The following is a 17,434-nucleotide window of genomic DNA, read 5'->3' as shown; positions in this document are numbered from 1 at the left end:
AATCAGGTTCATCTAGAAGGGACTTAGGCAGCCGCTACTACAAGATCATGGGTTGGTTGAAATCCAGAGAGCCCAAATCAGCATCTTGTGTTGAAAAGGTCAGACAGTGGAAAGCGCCCTGCATGGTGGGCAGGACATGGAATCTGAAACCCATTCGGGGAGCTGTCCAACACACGTGAAATGTGGAAGAGTTTGCATAGGCAAACTACATTCTCTGCTAGTGATAGTTCATTAAATTATTTTCCATGTGTTTGTTACTCTTGGCTGCAATGACCTGTTCCTTAAAACTGGAAAACTAGGGGATCAGAAGGATATTTTAAAGAGGTGCTACACAAAAATGATGAAAATTCCCTTTTGGGAGGGGGGAATTGTTTGAGTCACACTATGAAGATCAAGCAAAACTGCTTATGTTTATTATAAACCACAATCCATATTGTAGGGACCAGCTACAATGAACCACTACACCATGATCAAAAGTATTCTTGAACTGGACAGGAAATTGATAACAAATTGGTAATTTTGGATAGGCTGTATTATCTGGATGTACAGCTGTGCATAGGGATGGACAGCTGTGCATAGACATGCTCGAACCTCTGCCATTTTGGTTCATGTCCTGTCCACCAGTCATGAACAGGGAGCCAGTTTTCTGACAGTCGACCCATTTGTGGTGTTCAGCAGGTTCTTCATCTGCACAATTGGATTTTTGAGCATGTGAGTTCTCATTCAGTCCGATGGAGTTCAACTCCACCCCACCTCACCTGATTAAATAGTTAAATCAGTCACAAATCATAAAAATCTGCCATTAATTAATGGTGTTTTAAAAAAATCCTACAATTCAGTGTTAATCTAAGCAGGCCTTAGCAGCATTAATGGTTGCCAATCTATTTGGATCAGCAGGGTTTTCATGCATACAAACTTTGCAAAAAAAAAAAAAAAACTAATGCTAACTGTTTGGCAGCTATTTGAGTCATTTGGTGTTGAACCAAACATACCTGATGATTGGCTCACATCCGACTGCCACAGTCAAACATGGTTTTTGTGAATGTAAATTTTGTGAGTTCTGTGTTCTGTAATAGAAGACTTCTATTATATTAAAACATTCTGTGCCTTTCTTTCCTCCAAGATGCACCTACACACATGAATTTTGTGGTGAATGTGTTCAACAGTCAAATATACCACGTGGTAACTGTTGAACACATTCACCACAAAATTCATATGTGTAGGTGCATCTTGGAGGAAAGAAAGGCACAAAATGTTTCAATATAATAGAAGTCTTCTATTTCAGAACACAGAACTCACAAAATATAAACATCCAACCACAAATAAATGCTGAGGTATTTAATTAATTAGACATGTGTCTCCATCTAGTGTAGCCAATCTCTGTTTAATATTTTCATGTGGTTTGGCCCCAGAAGACTGCTACACAGAAGGGAAAAACCCACATCCAGTACTTTGGATCCAAGCTCTAAATCTTGGTAGCAAACTACTGAAAAAAACATTAAAATATCCTAGTTTACATAATATAATCCAAGAACAGAACAGATTCAGCAAACCCATCCCCAGCATTGAGATGCCTCTCCCTGAAGCAAAGGGTCCAACTATATCTTACATGTGACATAAATTGGGTTGGGGGCTCATTTGACCTAGGACTTGGGGAGCCCGAGGAAGGGGCAAACATTTCAACTAGGGAGAATGGTATGGGATTGAAGGCACAACCCCCCCGCCCCCTGCCTAGGGCCCTGAACATAAGAACATAAGAAGAAGAACATAAGAGAAGCCCCGCTGGATCAGACCAAGGCCCATCAAGTCCAGCAGTCTGCTCACACAGTGGCCAACCAGCTGCAGCAAGTGACAGAGCAGTTTTTAAGGGGAATCCCCCCCCCAAGGTACATGTGACTAAGTCAGGCCTGGGGACCCCCCAACCCAACTTGTGTCATGTATAGTCAGACCCTAGGAAGAAAGAAATGATGTAGAAGTAAGAAGTATGAGAGTCTTCATCATCAAAGCCCATTCAACTATTAAGCAAAAATAGATGTATGGTGGGTTATAGCTGCTGTTGCCACTTACAAATTATCAGTGGTTTAACTTTTTTTTTTTATTGCAAGAGGAGGCAATAATAAGCTCCTTTGCCTGGAAGGAAGTCTTCATTGAATGTGCATAGGGCTGCAGCCTTTGTTTAGTTGGTACTTGTTCCTAGCAGCTATACCAAGCTGAGTGAATATTAACTAACTTCAGTCTTTTTGGCTATGTGCTATTGACACTGGTTGTCATTAACAAAACATGCAAGCCTACTTTCAAAGGCCTCCTGAAAACTTTATGTTTTTGCTGCAATCTTTTAAAATCTTTTTTTTTAATTTGATCGTTTAAGATCACAAGGAGAATGATTTAAGATCACAAGAGTCCACTCCCAGGCTTCTAAGATGTCAGATATACATACTTTTCTTCAACTTTTAAAGCATTGGGTTGTCAGTTAACATTTATTTAAATTAACTGAAAGTATTTTATTGTTCAGCTTTGATACCATATTTATCTGGCAGTTACACAGTAAGCCCTCTTGGAGCCTTTACAGTTAATAAACATGGTATGGAAACATGTAGTTGCCACTCTCCACAGGAAGAGTGAGCTACCACAGGCAAACCCAGGCATGCTGATGCAGAGAAGGCATAAAATGGTAGTCCTTAAAATGCCATTTTTGGTTTTGGCATGCACTGTGGTCCACTTCACATGAAACAAAATATCAATGTAAAAGGGACTTCAGTCACTTCACACTTTGCTGATGCAGGGGTATAACAGTGAGCATGAAAATGTACACCCTTGTCTGGAGATTACATACATGCCTATTTTGTGGTATATATACACTAGGAAGCCATGATTTACAATGGATTTCTAAGCTGTGCACCAGCTGCAAAACCAACATCATGCTGATCTTCAGACACAAGGCATGATCTCCATACATTTCCTTCCCTTTCTTGCAGTGGCACCCAGATCATAAGAAGTGATCCTAGAACAAGGGGACATTCTTTAAAAAGGGAGTTGGATTTGGTTGGAGAGCCCACACATACAAGCCAGCATCCCAGTTTTGCAAGAAGAGTTCGGCTTGCTAACCATCTGTCAGTCTGCATGTAATTCAATCCATTCCAGGCTACAAAATAGTGCTATTCTTAATTATTGTCTTGTGGAGTGTGGCCTCCTGCTGCCTCCCTGCATTTATCCTCAGAAGGTGTGGCCATCTCGGGGAGCTCTCCTCCTCTTCTTCAAACATTACATACAGAGCCAGCTGCGGGAAGGAGATAGGGTTGCCAGGAACCCCCTGACAACTGATGGGGGAGTGGGGGAAGACTTGGGGGAGACTTACTGGCAGCAACCTCTGTCACCAGTGAAGTGTTGATGTCACTTCTGGTGCACACTGGAAGTGATGTCATCACATTGCTGGTGACAGGGGAACGCTCTGGTATTTGGGCAAAACATAGGGTTGCCAACTGCCAGGTAGTAGCAGGAGATCTCCTGCTAATTCAACTCATCTCCAGCCGATAGAGATCAGATTACCTGGAGAAAAATGGCCGCTTTGGCAATTGAACTCTATGGCATTGAAGTCCCTCCCCTCCCCAACCCCACCCTCCTCAGGCTCCGCCCAAAAAATCTCCCACCGGTGGCGAAGAGGGACTTGGCAACCCTAGCAAAACTCTATGGTGGAAGCCGTTTTTACCATAGAGTTTTTGCCCAAATACCAGAGCACCCCCACATCACCGGTGACATGATGATGTCACTTGCGGTGACTGACAGAAGTGACATTGCTGCATCATCACCAGCAACAGAGGCCTAGGCCTCAGTTTTCTGCTGGCAAGTCACCCCACTGGCCAGCCGAACAGAAGGAGACCTGAGCCAGGACAGCTCCAGCTGAAACTTGCATGTGAAAAATTGGAGCTGATCAGTGTTTATGGTCTTAATTTCCTTTATCTCTTGGCTTCTGCCAGGCACTCCCAAAGCAGCTTGGATAACTAACAGAAAGACAGGACTGGGGCAGGCTTATATGTGTATAAGAGACATACTTTTGTATAATTAGTGGGGATATGGGTATTAAAGAACAAATGGTCACAGGTTATAAAAGTTCAGAGAAGAAAACTGGGAGTGTTGCAGCTTATAGGCCCCCTCACACATACCTGTAGTAATGCGGGTGATGCTGTCGGGTAAGAAGATCTTGCAGTACTGCCATGCTGGTGTGGATCCCAGGACCTCTTGGGTCCCTCCCAGCCATGAAATGGTCAACAAGGAAGGACTGATAACATTCTAGTATTCTCACACACACTCAGAAAAGCTCGCACCATAAGTGGTATGTGTGTGTAGGATAATGCAATGCCTGCTGAAGCTGCCTGGAGCAATTTGCTCTGCTAACACCTCTTTTTTGTTGTTGTTCATGTTGATCCCATATGATAGCCTGGGTAATGTGGGCTGATTTTTGGGGCTGATGAGTAGATTGTCTTCTCTTGCATCAAGATGTGAGGAAGCTAAATGGGCAGAGGGAAGAACCAGAGATAGGAATGAGCTAGATTACTTAAAGATAATGTTTTCTTGCCTGCCCACCTGATGTAATTGCTTGGTGGCTTCTACTCTTCCTACCTGCTTACCCATTTCCTTTTCTGCCACATGAGCAATATTTTCTCAGCTATAAAAGAGCCTTGTAGCGTTCTCTGGCCTGTGATGTCCTGGCAGCGTTCTAGCCGGCTGCAATTGTTTCCCACCTGAAAAGATCAGGAGGAGGAAGAATGGGTAGAAGGGGGGTTATGGGTTGGAACCATTGCGCAGGATTAAGCCTGCGTCCCTTCCTCCTTTCTGCTTCTTCCTCCTTGCAGATTCCTTCATGGATACATTAACATTACAATGGAAAGATGGATTTGGGACTCTCATGTATGCTTCCTAACATGTCTTTCCAACCTTAGAGAGCAGGAAACAGGAAGAAGACTAAGAGCACAGCCAGTCTTATTCTGGCACCTTTATAATAAACTTGGAGTAGCATCGTATTCACTCTGCTCCAGATACTCTTCTAGCAGGACAGAATAGAGATGTTTATGCTGCTTGTTTTGAAATGGCTTGCTAAATGAAGAAGTCTCCAGGGCTGTCAATCTGGCCCCATTCTCTAGTGCTGACCTTTAACACCCCATAATAATGAATTTCAGAGCATTAAGTTACATCCAGGGCTTAGGAAGGAGCCCTGCAAGAAACACAATTTTTTAGTCCAGATGGTCTTAATTTACTTTTTTTTTGTAAGGCCTGCTTTGCCTCACAAAAACCCCAGACTTGAACCACGCCGAGGGGGGGGGGACTTTTTAAAAAACAAAGCACCATTCTGACCTGGGTTTACTCCCCCTCCCCCACCAGCCATAGAAGTGTTTCTTCTTTCATAAGTAACCTGCATTGCTTGAGCCTTTCAGTACTTGTAAAATGAAAGAGTCAAATTGAGGTTAAAGTGAACTGTGGGGGCAAATATGGTATGGGCTCTCACTTTAGAGGATCCCGGCTTTGTTACTGTTTTGAGATAATTCTAGCGGGGTAGCTATGTTCGTCTATTGTAGCAAAAAAACAAAAAACAAAAAAACAAAACACAAGTCCAGTGGTACCTTAATGACCAACAACATTTATTCCTGTACGAGACAGTTCCAGGGGACTGGATCAAGAAATATGGGTGTGTATGCAAACTCCCCACCCCACAAACTGGCAGAGATATTTTAATTATCCTTGTTGCTGCTGCTTGTTTTACTCTGTGGACTATACTACTGTGGATTGCTGTAAGTATGTTCCTACTGTGAAATTTCTGCACATCATTGAACACATCATGTTTAAATGCTTATGCTTTGTTTTAACTCTATTTCAGATTTCTACTATCCAAATCCTATGGTATTGTTTATTGAATGTCCCATCCTGTTGATTTTTATTATTTTTATTTTCAGTGGCTGCCATGCAAAAGTGACAAAATTACGCTTGCTCACTCACCCCAAATCAGCAAGGGAGTTCTGTGCACTGCAGCAGATTTTTAAGATTAAAAAGGGGTCTGGTGTCTGAGTATTGTGATTTTTAATGGCATATTTGTGCCCTTTTATTCCTTTGGGTACAGACTGAAACCAGTAGTGAATCATTTTAATATTTCAAGGCATTCTGTTGCTGGTCTAAAAGTTACAGCCCTCTTACAAAGGAACTTCAACAGGAGAATCCAATATGAAATTGTTAAATTAGAAGTAATTAACAAATTCCACATAGTGTAACCCCAAGTTAGGAGCGCCGTGGCACAGAGTGGTAAGCTGCAGTACTGCAGTCAAAAGCTCTGCTCACAACCTGAGTTTGATCCCAACGGAAGTCGGTTTCAGGTAGCCGGCTCAAGGTTGACTCAGCCTTCCATCCTTCCGAGGTCAGTCAAATGAGGACCCAGCTTGCTGGGGGTCAAGGGAAGATGACTGGGGAAGGGAGTGGCAAACCACCCCGTAAACAAAGTCTGCCTAGGAATGTCGGGATGTGACATCACCCCATGGGTCAGGAATGACCCAGTGCTTGCACCGGGGATCTTTACCTTTTTAACCCCAAGTTAATAGAGACTGGTTATTCCTAACTCACTATAGGTTTTAATCTCTTTCACATCCCACCCCTTGCAGTTATTTACTTTGGCTATTTTCATGTAACTTCCTATTTTGTCTGCTTTTAAAATTTCATCCTGCATTAGGTTCTACTTTGCTTAATGGGAGTGTCTTACACCCATTCTGAGTGAACTGATTACTCTTTGGATTGGATGGTGTCTTGAGTTGGCCTCTCTTTGTAACATTCCCTTCCCCCCACGTTTGTGTGGTACATGTAAGTCAGCCTGATGGATTTGCACTCATGTGTGTCTGAAGAAGTGAGCTCTGACTCATGAAAGCTTATGTGAGAATAAACTGTTAGTCTTTAAAGGGCCACTGGATCCCTGTTTTATTCTGCTGCTGCAGATTAACACCCCATCTGGACTTTCCCTACATTGTTGTCACTTCTATGTGAAAGAAAGAATGTACAACTACAGACCTATTGAAGAATGTCTGTTTTCTGCAATATACAAAGTTTGTATCATGTAACTCTTTGTTGCTCGGCCATTTTCTCCAGGTGAACTGATCTCTGTCGCCTGAAGATCAGTCATAATAGCAGCAGATCTCTAGCTACCACCTGGAGGTTGGCAACCCTACCAGTATACCAGCATGTAGTTGTTGGTTTAAAAGTCTAGGAAAAAAAGCACACATTACCCCCTGAGTAGGCTCTCGGATCAGTGCTTAAGTACACAGCTGAGATCCCGCCACCAATCCTCCAAAAGGGCTATGCATCCTTTTCATTATAATTCTTAATTTGGTCTTGCCCCAAATTTGAAATAGAAGGGAATATGTTTCTCTAATCTGAAGGCAGAAGGGAATCCCAGTGCAGCAAAGCATGCCCTCCACTTCAAAGAAAGGAAGGAAGGTAATAAGCAATATGCTTGGGAAAGGAACGAATACCTGCAAGCTCACTCCTCGCCCCAAAATTCAAAGGTAGTAACAGTGTCTCAATTAAATGCAGCATTCCACAAACACTCTGTCCATGATTTAGGAATGACACATCATCCATCTCTGGTTTTGATACATTTCCTTCACGATATCTCCCCCCTATTCAGTCTAGCCAAATGGAGACCATATAAGCTTAGCGTGTTATTTCATTCGGGCCATAAACCTCATCAGATAAGACATTTCCTCAATTTCCTCCTCCCTTAAGAGATATTTTTCCTTGTGCACCCATTGCACAGATCCACCAGTGACGTTTAAAACTTTGGGCTCCAATCCATTTCAGGAAGTATCCTCTTTCCCTCTCTATCTTAGAACATAAGGACATAAGGCCATGATGGATCAGACCTAGGCCCATCAAGTCCACCAGTCTATTCACACAGTGGCCAACCAGGTGCCTCTAGGAAGCCCACAAACAAGATGACTGCAGCAGCACCATCCTGCCTGTGTTCCAAAGCACCTAATATAATAGGCATGCTCCTCTGATACTGGAGAGAACAGGCATGCATCATGATGAGTAGCCATTTTCACTAGTAGCCATGGATAGCCCTATCCTCCATGAACATGTCCACTCCCCTCTTAAAGCCTTCCAAGTTGGCATCTGACACAAAGGGGGCATTCTCCTGCGGTCAGGGTATATACATGTGTAGGCCCTTTGAGTAACACACAGGTCATATCTACATTTTTATAAAGTTTTTTGCCTCCTGGCTTCATGCATCCCTTCTTTACATATGCATATATGTCCTGGTCCTCCCTGAGGCATAGTGGTCCCTGAGGTGATAGACCTGTGTCTGGGCTGTACCGCTTTAGACTAGAGGTGAGGGGCTCCTCCATAAAAGCAGTTATCTGCCCATAGAAACCCACTCTTCAGAGAGAAGGTTAGGTTAGAAACTTCCATATGCTTTTTTTAATATGGGCAAATATGAGCACACACTTATGGTCTGAAGTAGCCCAACATAGGCACAGATTTGCTACCTCATGGCCAGACAGACATGATAGAAATCAATCTGGTGAAGGTCAATGGTGCACACAGAGTGGTGATTTGAACTGGGATCATACGGAACACAAACCAGGTTTCAAGTTGCACGTGAGGTTAGAGAAGCAGAAAGTAGAGCGCCCCCCTCAGAAATGGTCTGTCAAATTTGTATCCTGTCTTTTCTCAAAGAAGCTCAGGATGGTGTATTCTCCTTTTTATCTTCACAACAACCCTGTGAGATGGGTTCGGCTAAAAGAGAGCGAGAGAGACTGGCCCAGCGTCACTCAGTGAGCATTGTGTCTGAGAGGGTTTAAACCTGGGTCTTCCGACTACTAGTCTGAAACATTTTAACCACTACGACCACAGTGGCTGTCAGCCACCATGCCAGCAGAACTATTATGAAGCATGGATCATTTGGGTCAAATAAATGAGGAATACTAGCATATAGGGGAGGGGAAGGCTCTTGTTTATTAATTCAACCCTATCCTGAAGATAATTTAAGAAACCCAGTTCACATAAATTATGTATACATTGATTAGAACAGTCTGTACTGCATGTAATTCCCCCCAGATAAGTGGTGTGTAACATTATGAATAAAAAGAAATACTGCATTGCCACTAGTAATATAAGATTCATAAACAAAAACACTCTTCTTCAGAAGAAAAAGAATCTTGTTAAAAACCTTTTCCTGTGTGTACAAACCATAAAACAACATGGTTATAACTGGCTATAACCCTACACGTTGAATCAGCCAGGAACAAGCATATGGTGAGTAAACTGAAGCTATGCCAAGTTATGTCTTTTCACAGTTCTGCTGGTATGGCTTTTATAGCCAATTATTAGAAGCCATTTGTGGTGTGACATGCTGTGTAAGATGTAAAGTATACAGCGTGTGTGTTCAATGCAAAAAGAAAATGCCATCCAGTATAATCCCTTGGAGTCACAGTGGTCCAGGGCTGGCATTCCCAGCTATTCAGGTAAATTGAAGTTTGCATCAGATGCTTCAGTAATGTTGGATAGCAAGGAGATTTTGGTTAACTGAAGTGTGTATAACAGTGGTTCCATTAAATGTGAACTGTGTAGAGCAGTAGCTAAAGTATTGGTTTGGGTTAGAAAAAGAAACCTAGACTCAAATTCCTTCTCAGGGCCAAAGGACATGTCACATAGCAGCCAGGGGTCATGTTTGCCCAACAGCACTTTCTCCATGGAAAATGCTTTGCAGTGGATAGACTAGTGTTTAACCCTTCCCCTGCCAGGTACTGTGGCCCATAGAAAAAGTGCTCAGAAGTGATGGATATAGGAACAGGATGTCACATTTGCGGTGGCAGCACAAAATGTCTTTGCCTACCGATACCACAACAAACCTAAACTTGTAAGGTCAGAGAGACATTTGAGTATACATATATTTTTATATATTAGAACAACAAATCAAGAGGTTGAGCATAAGTATCAGAAGTCGAACTTTCACCTGTAGTAAAAAAATAGTCTTATCATACTTCCGCATGCATGAAGCTCCCAGTCCAACATGAGGAGCTACCAGACCATTTGCTAGGCCCTCTCATTTATCGAATGGTGTTTTTATCCCAGCCATCTGACAACCAGTCCAGTCCAAAGGGCTTGCGGTGGTTCTGAAATATGCTCAGTTTTTTGTGCTGGGGGAGATCCACCAAGAGTGCCTCTGCCTACATGCCCTCACTTTTCTAACGTAGCAAAATATATTAAACTCAAGAGGGGCCTTTTCCTTAGAGGTCACAACCTGACATAAATTAGGATTTTTTTCTAGATGGAGTCTGGCTGTTAAAAATACTCAGGTATATCACTATTATTAGTGGTGTGAAAGGTCTGAGCCTTTTCATCCAGCATAGTTGTTCATTCTTTTGTCCCAAGCAGGTCTCCAGTTGCCTGTGGTTCTGTCATTCAGCCAGGATCATAAATGAACTGTGAAATTGGAGGGATAGGATTCCGTGATTCTTTCATTCCCAGCCTGTACAGATTTTCCACTTCACCAGCAGCCCAAACAGCAGCTGACATTTAACAAGATAGGAACACTGAAGGTTCAGGTAATATTTGGAGGATTTTCTCGACCCCTTTAGCTGTCAGTTAATCAGCAACACTGAGCAAGGCAGGCAAATCTCTTGGCAACCTCTTGAGACAAAGTATCCAGTAAAGAGAGATTCTTCTCCCCAGTTGTTTCCAAACCGTCAGCAGGTCATTTCTCAGTTACTCAAGGCTTTATGGGGAGCCGGAGGCTGGGTTTATTCATAGTCCTCACCTTTTCATCCTTATTTTGTGTTCCATATATTCAAAATGCTCTGATCTGGATGGCCCAGGCTAGCCCAATTTCATCAGACCTTGGATGCAAGGGTCAGCCCTGGTTAGTACTTGCATGGTAGACTACCAAGGGTTGCTATGCAGAGGCAGGCAATAGCACAAACAACCATCCCTTGTCTTTAAAACCATATGGGGTACCATAAATCAGCTGTGACTTGTCATCACTTTCCTCCGCCACCATATTCAAAACAAATAGGGGGAAAATCATGTTTCTCTCCTTTCATATAGGGGGGTTACCCTGAATGTATTAGCAGAAAATCTGAGATAGGAATTGGAGATTCTTGGCCAAAACCCAGCTAATCACTGCAAAGCCCATAATGTTAGGGGAGGAGCTAAACAAACTCTCGAATCGAAACACTTGGTCATAAAAAGCACTCCTTGGCATATTCTAGAGCCTTTCAGAAAACCTGATATGTGTAAATTGAATATTTAGATATTTATCTAATATCTGTGAAAGGTATAATTTTGCCAAATGGGAGACCTACTGATATTGGCTGAAACTTTGAGGGGTCGTCGTAAATGATTTCCATCAGTTTATCCTCCCCCTCTGCTGTGAAGTATGAGCAGCCTCATTAGTTCCCCCCATCCATTTTATCCTCACAAAAACCCTGAGAGGTCATTTAGGCTGAGAGAGAAGGTCTTGCCCAAGATCTCGCAGTGAGCTTCCTGGCTACATGAGAACGTGAACCCACATCTCCTCAATCCTAATCCAACATTCTATTGTGCCCTATTGATCAAGTAGAAATAAACAAGTTGGTGGGCAGTAGCTTCAGGACAAAAACAATGGATAATTAATGTGTGGAATTCACTACCTGCTGCTTATATGTTGTTAAAAGGTGATTAAACCAATTCACGGAGGATGGGCACATTAATGGTTTTTATCCATGATGGCTAAATGGAACATCCATGTCCAGAGACAGTTTACCTCTGAATCCCTGCTGCGGGAGATGACAACAGAAGGAGGCTTTGGCCTATGTGTTGTTTGCAAACCACCTGCTTGACTGCTGTGGGAAACAGAATGCTGGACTAGATGGCATTGGTCTGATCCAACAGGGCTCACACTATTAAGTAAGCCCCTGGACTGAAGGTGGGCAAACCCTTCAGCTTCCACGCAGCCTAGTCTGACAGCTGACTTCTGTTCTCCAGCCCTGAGCACTCTGCAAGAACGTAAACTGAATAGTATGCATGCAACCTTCTCTTGCATTCATGGGTTTGTGGAATGGGCCCAAAGTAATTGTAGGACTGAGTTGTAAATGCATGAATCATTATAGGACTATTTGGGATACAGCTAGGCATGCAGGTCGCAGAAAAGTGAAAGGTGAAATCTAGGGTATCTTGAATGTTTCTTTTACTGACACACTGCCTTTTATTCCTCCTCTGCATAGCTGCTTCTGCTCCAGTAACTAAACCTGAACTCCTTACCTGTTGCCCTGTCCTCCCTCCCCATCCCTGTCACTGAACTTTCTCTCACCCATGACCTCAGTAGCTTGTAAAAAACCCATTATCCTAATGAGTCTGGGTTTATTGTTACCTAGCACAGTACACTGTTCAACTGGAAGCATGAAAGACAAAACAGAATTTTGTCCATTTTGAGCTTCTTAACATTCACAGTTGACATAGGCCTTGAAGACCTAAAGCACAGCTAAGATGGCTGTTGTGACGAGAGTGGGCTGAACGTTTAGCGAGATATCATCCAGTTTATGTTTTGAATCTACAAAGTTGATTTATATTGTTGTTCCAACAATATACATATAAAATTCCAGATGTGTCAAATGCCATCTGCTGCTGCATGTCCACTTTTCCACACCATCAAACAAAAATAGCATGGCATGTAATCTTTTAAAGACTGTATGCTATTAATTTGCCCAATACCAAGCATGGCTAGTATTGAATATAGTCATAAGAGGATTTTGAGGATGGGAAAATGTATTTCAATGTCACATGAGGCTTCTAGGGCTTCATACTTAAAGTAGAATTAATATTTGCATTAGGGTTCCAAATAGTGCTTTCAGAGCTATTTCCCAAACTTCATTCAAGTGTTATTAATTCATGCTTAATCGGTGACATTAATACAAAATGCTACCAAGTTCCTGTAGACAGATTTCTGCTTTAATCTCCCTTCTACCCTGTTATCTTCTGTGCTTTTGAAGAGGTGTCTTGTGTAGATGCCAGTTTAAATCACTGCCCCATGGTTAAAGAAGGGCTTCGTCTGAACACTACCCTGGATTCCTCTGATCACCTTTCATCTTACATGTAAAGTTCAAAGAAGACAAAATAGGTTTTTTTAAAAGTTGGTGACAGCCTGGCCTTCCCTGTCTGTAACAAAATCCTCTCAGAATGTGTTTGTGTGCTGGTGGAGAAGGAGGGAGAGCCGTCAGGATGTCTTGCCAATGAAAAGGAGGAATTGAAATGAAAAAGTTCCTTCTGGCGTGCAAAATTGAGACATAATCACTGCTCTCCATAACTAGCTGTTATTTCAGGACGGGTGTGAGCCAGAGGAGTGGAGGCTTCTTGGCTGAGGAACAGACCCCCCCCCATTCCTATCTCACCCTCAGGAGGGGAGTGTGTGTGAGGGGAAGATTAATCCACTGTCGGTGTGGATTAATCCTGACAGGAGGGCCTGGACCGTGACAAGATAGATGACATGGTTACACGGCACTGCGTGAGAACCCTGTCCCCTTGGAGCCAGCGCTGTTTTCATTGCGTGACTGCCTTCCTTCTCCCTTCCAGCCAGCTTCCACCGTGTGACAGGCTCCGCTTAACTCTTTGCTTTCCATCTGCAAGAGAAGAGAGGTGGCAAAAGATTCCAGGGGAAACTGTGACCAGTTTCTGAGAACCACCAGGTACTGGGAACTTTAACGTCTTGTTAGTGATTCCTGCTGTACGACTGACTTTGTTCATTAGGCCTGCCATGATGCAGAGGCCCAAGGGAGCTGTAAACTTTCAGGACCAACTTTCAACAGCGGAAGGTTCTCACAGATCCCGAGTTGCTCTGAAAATCATTAAACAAACATATGTGCATGGAGCTGAAACTAGTGCCTGGATACATGAAACTCACATTCAAATCACCACTCAGCTATGCGTGTTGGGAAAGGCACTGCTTCTCACCCCAATTTACAAAAAACAACAAAAACTACTGATCAGTGAACAGAGGCCACCAATGTAACAATGTTTACTGAGAACACAGGCTCGAGGGTTAAGCAAGTGAAGTTTTACTGCTATATATGTGTGCGTGTGTGTGTGTGTGTGTATATATATATATGCATGAATTTAAATAGTTACTCTATCCTTGAGGTGGGTGAGCCTACAAATGCAAGCATATATTTACAGACCCATAACCATTCTTTTGCAGAGGTGAACTGTGAGTATACTAGAGTCAGCGTGGAGTAGTAGTTAAAAATGGTGGACTCTAATCTGGAGAACCGGGTTTGATTCCCCACTCCTCCACATGAGCGGCGGACACTAATCTGGTGAACTGGGTTGGTTTCCCCAGCTGGGTGACCTTGGGCTAGTCACAGCTCTCTTAGAGCTCTCTCAGTCTTACCTACCTCACAAGGTGTCTGTTGTGGGAGAGGAAGGAAAGGTGATTGTAAGACGGTTTGATTCTCCTTAAAAGGTAGAGTAAATCGGCATATAAAAACCAACTCTTCTTCTTTTGCACAGCTCCCATTCATTTCAGTGAGGTTTATGCAAGAAATATTAGTGGATTGTGCCCAGCCTGCCTATTGCTTCTGATGCTCTGACTATAAAGGAGAAAAATGGGGTAAGATCTGACTCCAAATACAACAGAGGATCACAAACTGACACTAGACCAAGGGGCTGTGCCAGCAAATCAGGGGCTCGCCTGGGTTGCTTGGGCAGAGAACTGGCCCTGTGTGCCAAGCTAAACAGCCTGGTGTGTTACAGGCTGGAGGTTGCCTACACCCACCCCCCAGGTCCAGTAAATCAATATCCATTAAACATAATGCAGTTGTAATGCAAGTATTCCTCAGCTGATTGTAGCCCATTATTGGCAAAATTAAAAGATAGATGGCATGTCTTAGCATATCCTCTATATTTACACCAATTAAGTCCACATATGAAAAAAATTAGCATATGCTTCTGAAAGCTGGGCAGAGAACTAGACTGCGCTGACCACACACAGTGTCAACTCCAGCCAATTCCTTGCCCACAAACTTGTAACAAGATGTGGGTTTTCTTTTCTAGAAATGAGAGAACAGATTTCTTAACAATGCAAGACAACTGGGAGTCTGGTTCAGTTCCTCTGGCCCTGCTGTTCATCCGCATCTCACGTATATTAGGCATTTTAATTTGCGTACAACATGCTAATTGCACAGTCATTGGCGCTGCCAGTTCTTCAGGATCTGCACAGCAGATGTGACAGACCTCCAAAGAGTGGCAAGCAGGATGTTCGTGACTGGTAAACTCAACCAGTGTACCAAAAACATTCTGGGTCAGTCTAGGCAGCAGGATGCCTCTTCTCCCTTCCAACTGTCAAGTAACTCTCAGGGGGAAAGGAGCACGCACAAAAACTCATTCACAAAGAATGAGGTTTTGATTTGTCCAACCTCTTCAGACTTTTTTTCCTGCCTGCTAGCCCTTGAGAACTCCTACAGCAATACGACAAGTGTCATGCAGGTAGTGTCTAAAGTCTTGCTAATATGGAGCCTTTCAAATTAGTCACAGATAAGGCTCAAACGGTGTTGGGAAAGTGAGCGGATGTGAACAAGATGCAGTTCAACAAGGACAAGTGCAGAGTTCTACATCTACAAAAATGAGAAGCACACATACTGGATGTGGGATACACTTCTGGGCAGAAGTGTGTGTGAACAAGATCTTGGGGTACTGGTTGATCATAAGCTAAACGGAACTTTGGCTTACCTGTGAGGGTTTCCTTCAGCTCTGAGGAAAGGAGGACATCTTCAGCAGTGAAGAAAAGCTGAAGGACTTGGGAATGTTCAGTCTGGAGAAGAGGAGGTTGAGGGGGGACATGATTGCTCTCTTCAAATATTTTAAGGGCTGTCACTTAGAGGAGGGCAGGGAGCTGTTCCTTCTTGGCAGCAAAGGATAGGACTTGCAATAATTGGTTTAAATTGCAGGCAGAAAGGTATTGTCTGGATATGAGGAAATTGTTTTTACAATGAGAGTAGTTCTACAGTGGAATCAGTTGCCTAGGAAGGTGGTGAGCTCCCCCTCTGGCAGTCTTCAAGCAGTGGCTGGATAAACACTGGTCAGGGATTCTCTAAGCTGCTCTTGCATTGAGCAGGGGGTTGGAATAGATAGCCTATATGGCCCCTTCCAACTCTATGGGCGAAAACGCATGGTCGCTTTATCCTCCTTTAATCTGTTTCAGCCAGGATCGAAAGCATGTGTTTTGCTTAATGTGCGTTCGATCCTGGCTAAAACAGGGAATAGAGGACGATAAAGCGACCATGCGTTTTCACCCTATGATTCTGTGATTATCTGGGCTGCCACTTGAAAACAAACAAGCGCTACCTGCAAGGGTGGACTGGGATGTTAACAATCCTGGAGCAGGCTGAATTAAAGTGTCCCTGAAGTGCTGGCTGATCTGCTCAACTCAGACCCCGGCTGCAGCAACAGTAAGAATGGGTACAGTCACTGCTATTGTGGGCCACGATTGAGCCAAGTGGATATTTTGGTGCCCATGGGCACCATTGTGCCCGTTGACACCTTTTCTGGTGCCCACCAAGTGTTTTTAGGAAGTGGGTGGCACCAGGTAGAGCTTTTGCCCAGCAAGGCTTTTGAATGCACAGAAGGCTGTGCAGACTTCTTTTTTTAATGTTGCTTTGGGAGGAGCTGCCACCACAGAAAAAGGATCTACACATTGTTACTGAAGTTAAATTGTGGCAATCATTTTATGACTTGCTCCGCCTCCTGCAGCAGCCATTTTGTTGCTGCACCCACCAAGCCATGTCAGAATTCCAAATGTGCCTCTGCGGGCTCATAAAGACTGGGGACCTCTGCACTACACCACATTAGGCTCCCAAAAAAGAATCCCTGAAATTGGTGTATGTTAGTGGCTGGATGTGAGGCTGGTATTGTGTAAGTGATAAAGATCCTTCCAAGCATGTTTACCAGCTACATGTCTCATGTGGCCACTATCTGACCATTTAGCTTCCTAAAATTGTACATCTATAGCTATTTGTGGGTTGTCTTCTAATGTGTATGTTAAGACAGTGCACGCATGGGGGGAAATCAGCAATAGTCTCATAGTACTCTCCAACATGCACAAGTATTCATGTTTGTGTATTATTACATACTTTGTTTAGGTATAAAAACCCAGCTTGCAGAGATCAAATCTACTATACCGGCTCAAAGCTGAAGAATTAAGAGTGAAGATTAATGGAGCTGCCCTTTGAACAGCTTTTCCCTTCCTGCCAGTCCTCTACAGACTTGTACATTTCTTCCTGGCTCACTCTTCATTGCCCTAACAGCTTCAGTCCTCCAGACTTGCAAAACTTAGATACCGCAAAGGAAACATTTACAGACATTCGCATAGTAGGAGTCACAAAATTTGAATTCTTAAGATCCAGAGCATGCCCCAGACCATTTATATTAGTTA

The sequence above is a fragment of the Euleptes europaea genome, chromosome 6 (assembly GCF_029931775.1).
Source record: "Euleptes europaea isolate rEulEur1 chromosome 6, rEulEur1.hap1, whole genome shotgun sequence".
Lineage (NCBI taxonomy): Eukaryota > Metazoa > Chordata > Lepidosauria > Squamata > Sphaerodactylidae > Euleptes > Euleptes europaea.
Note: the sequence above shows the minus strand (reverse complement) of the source record.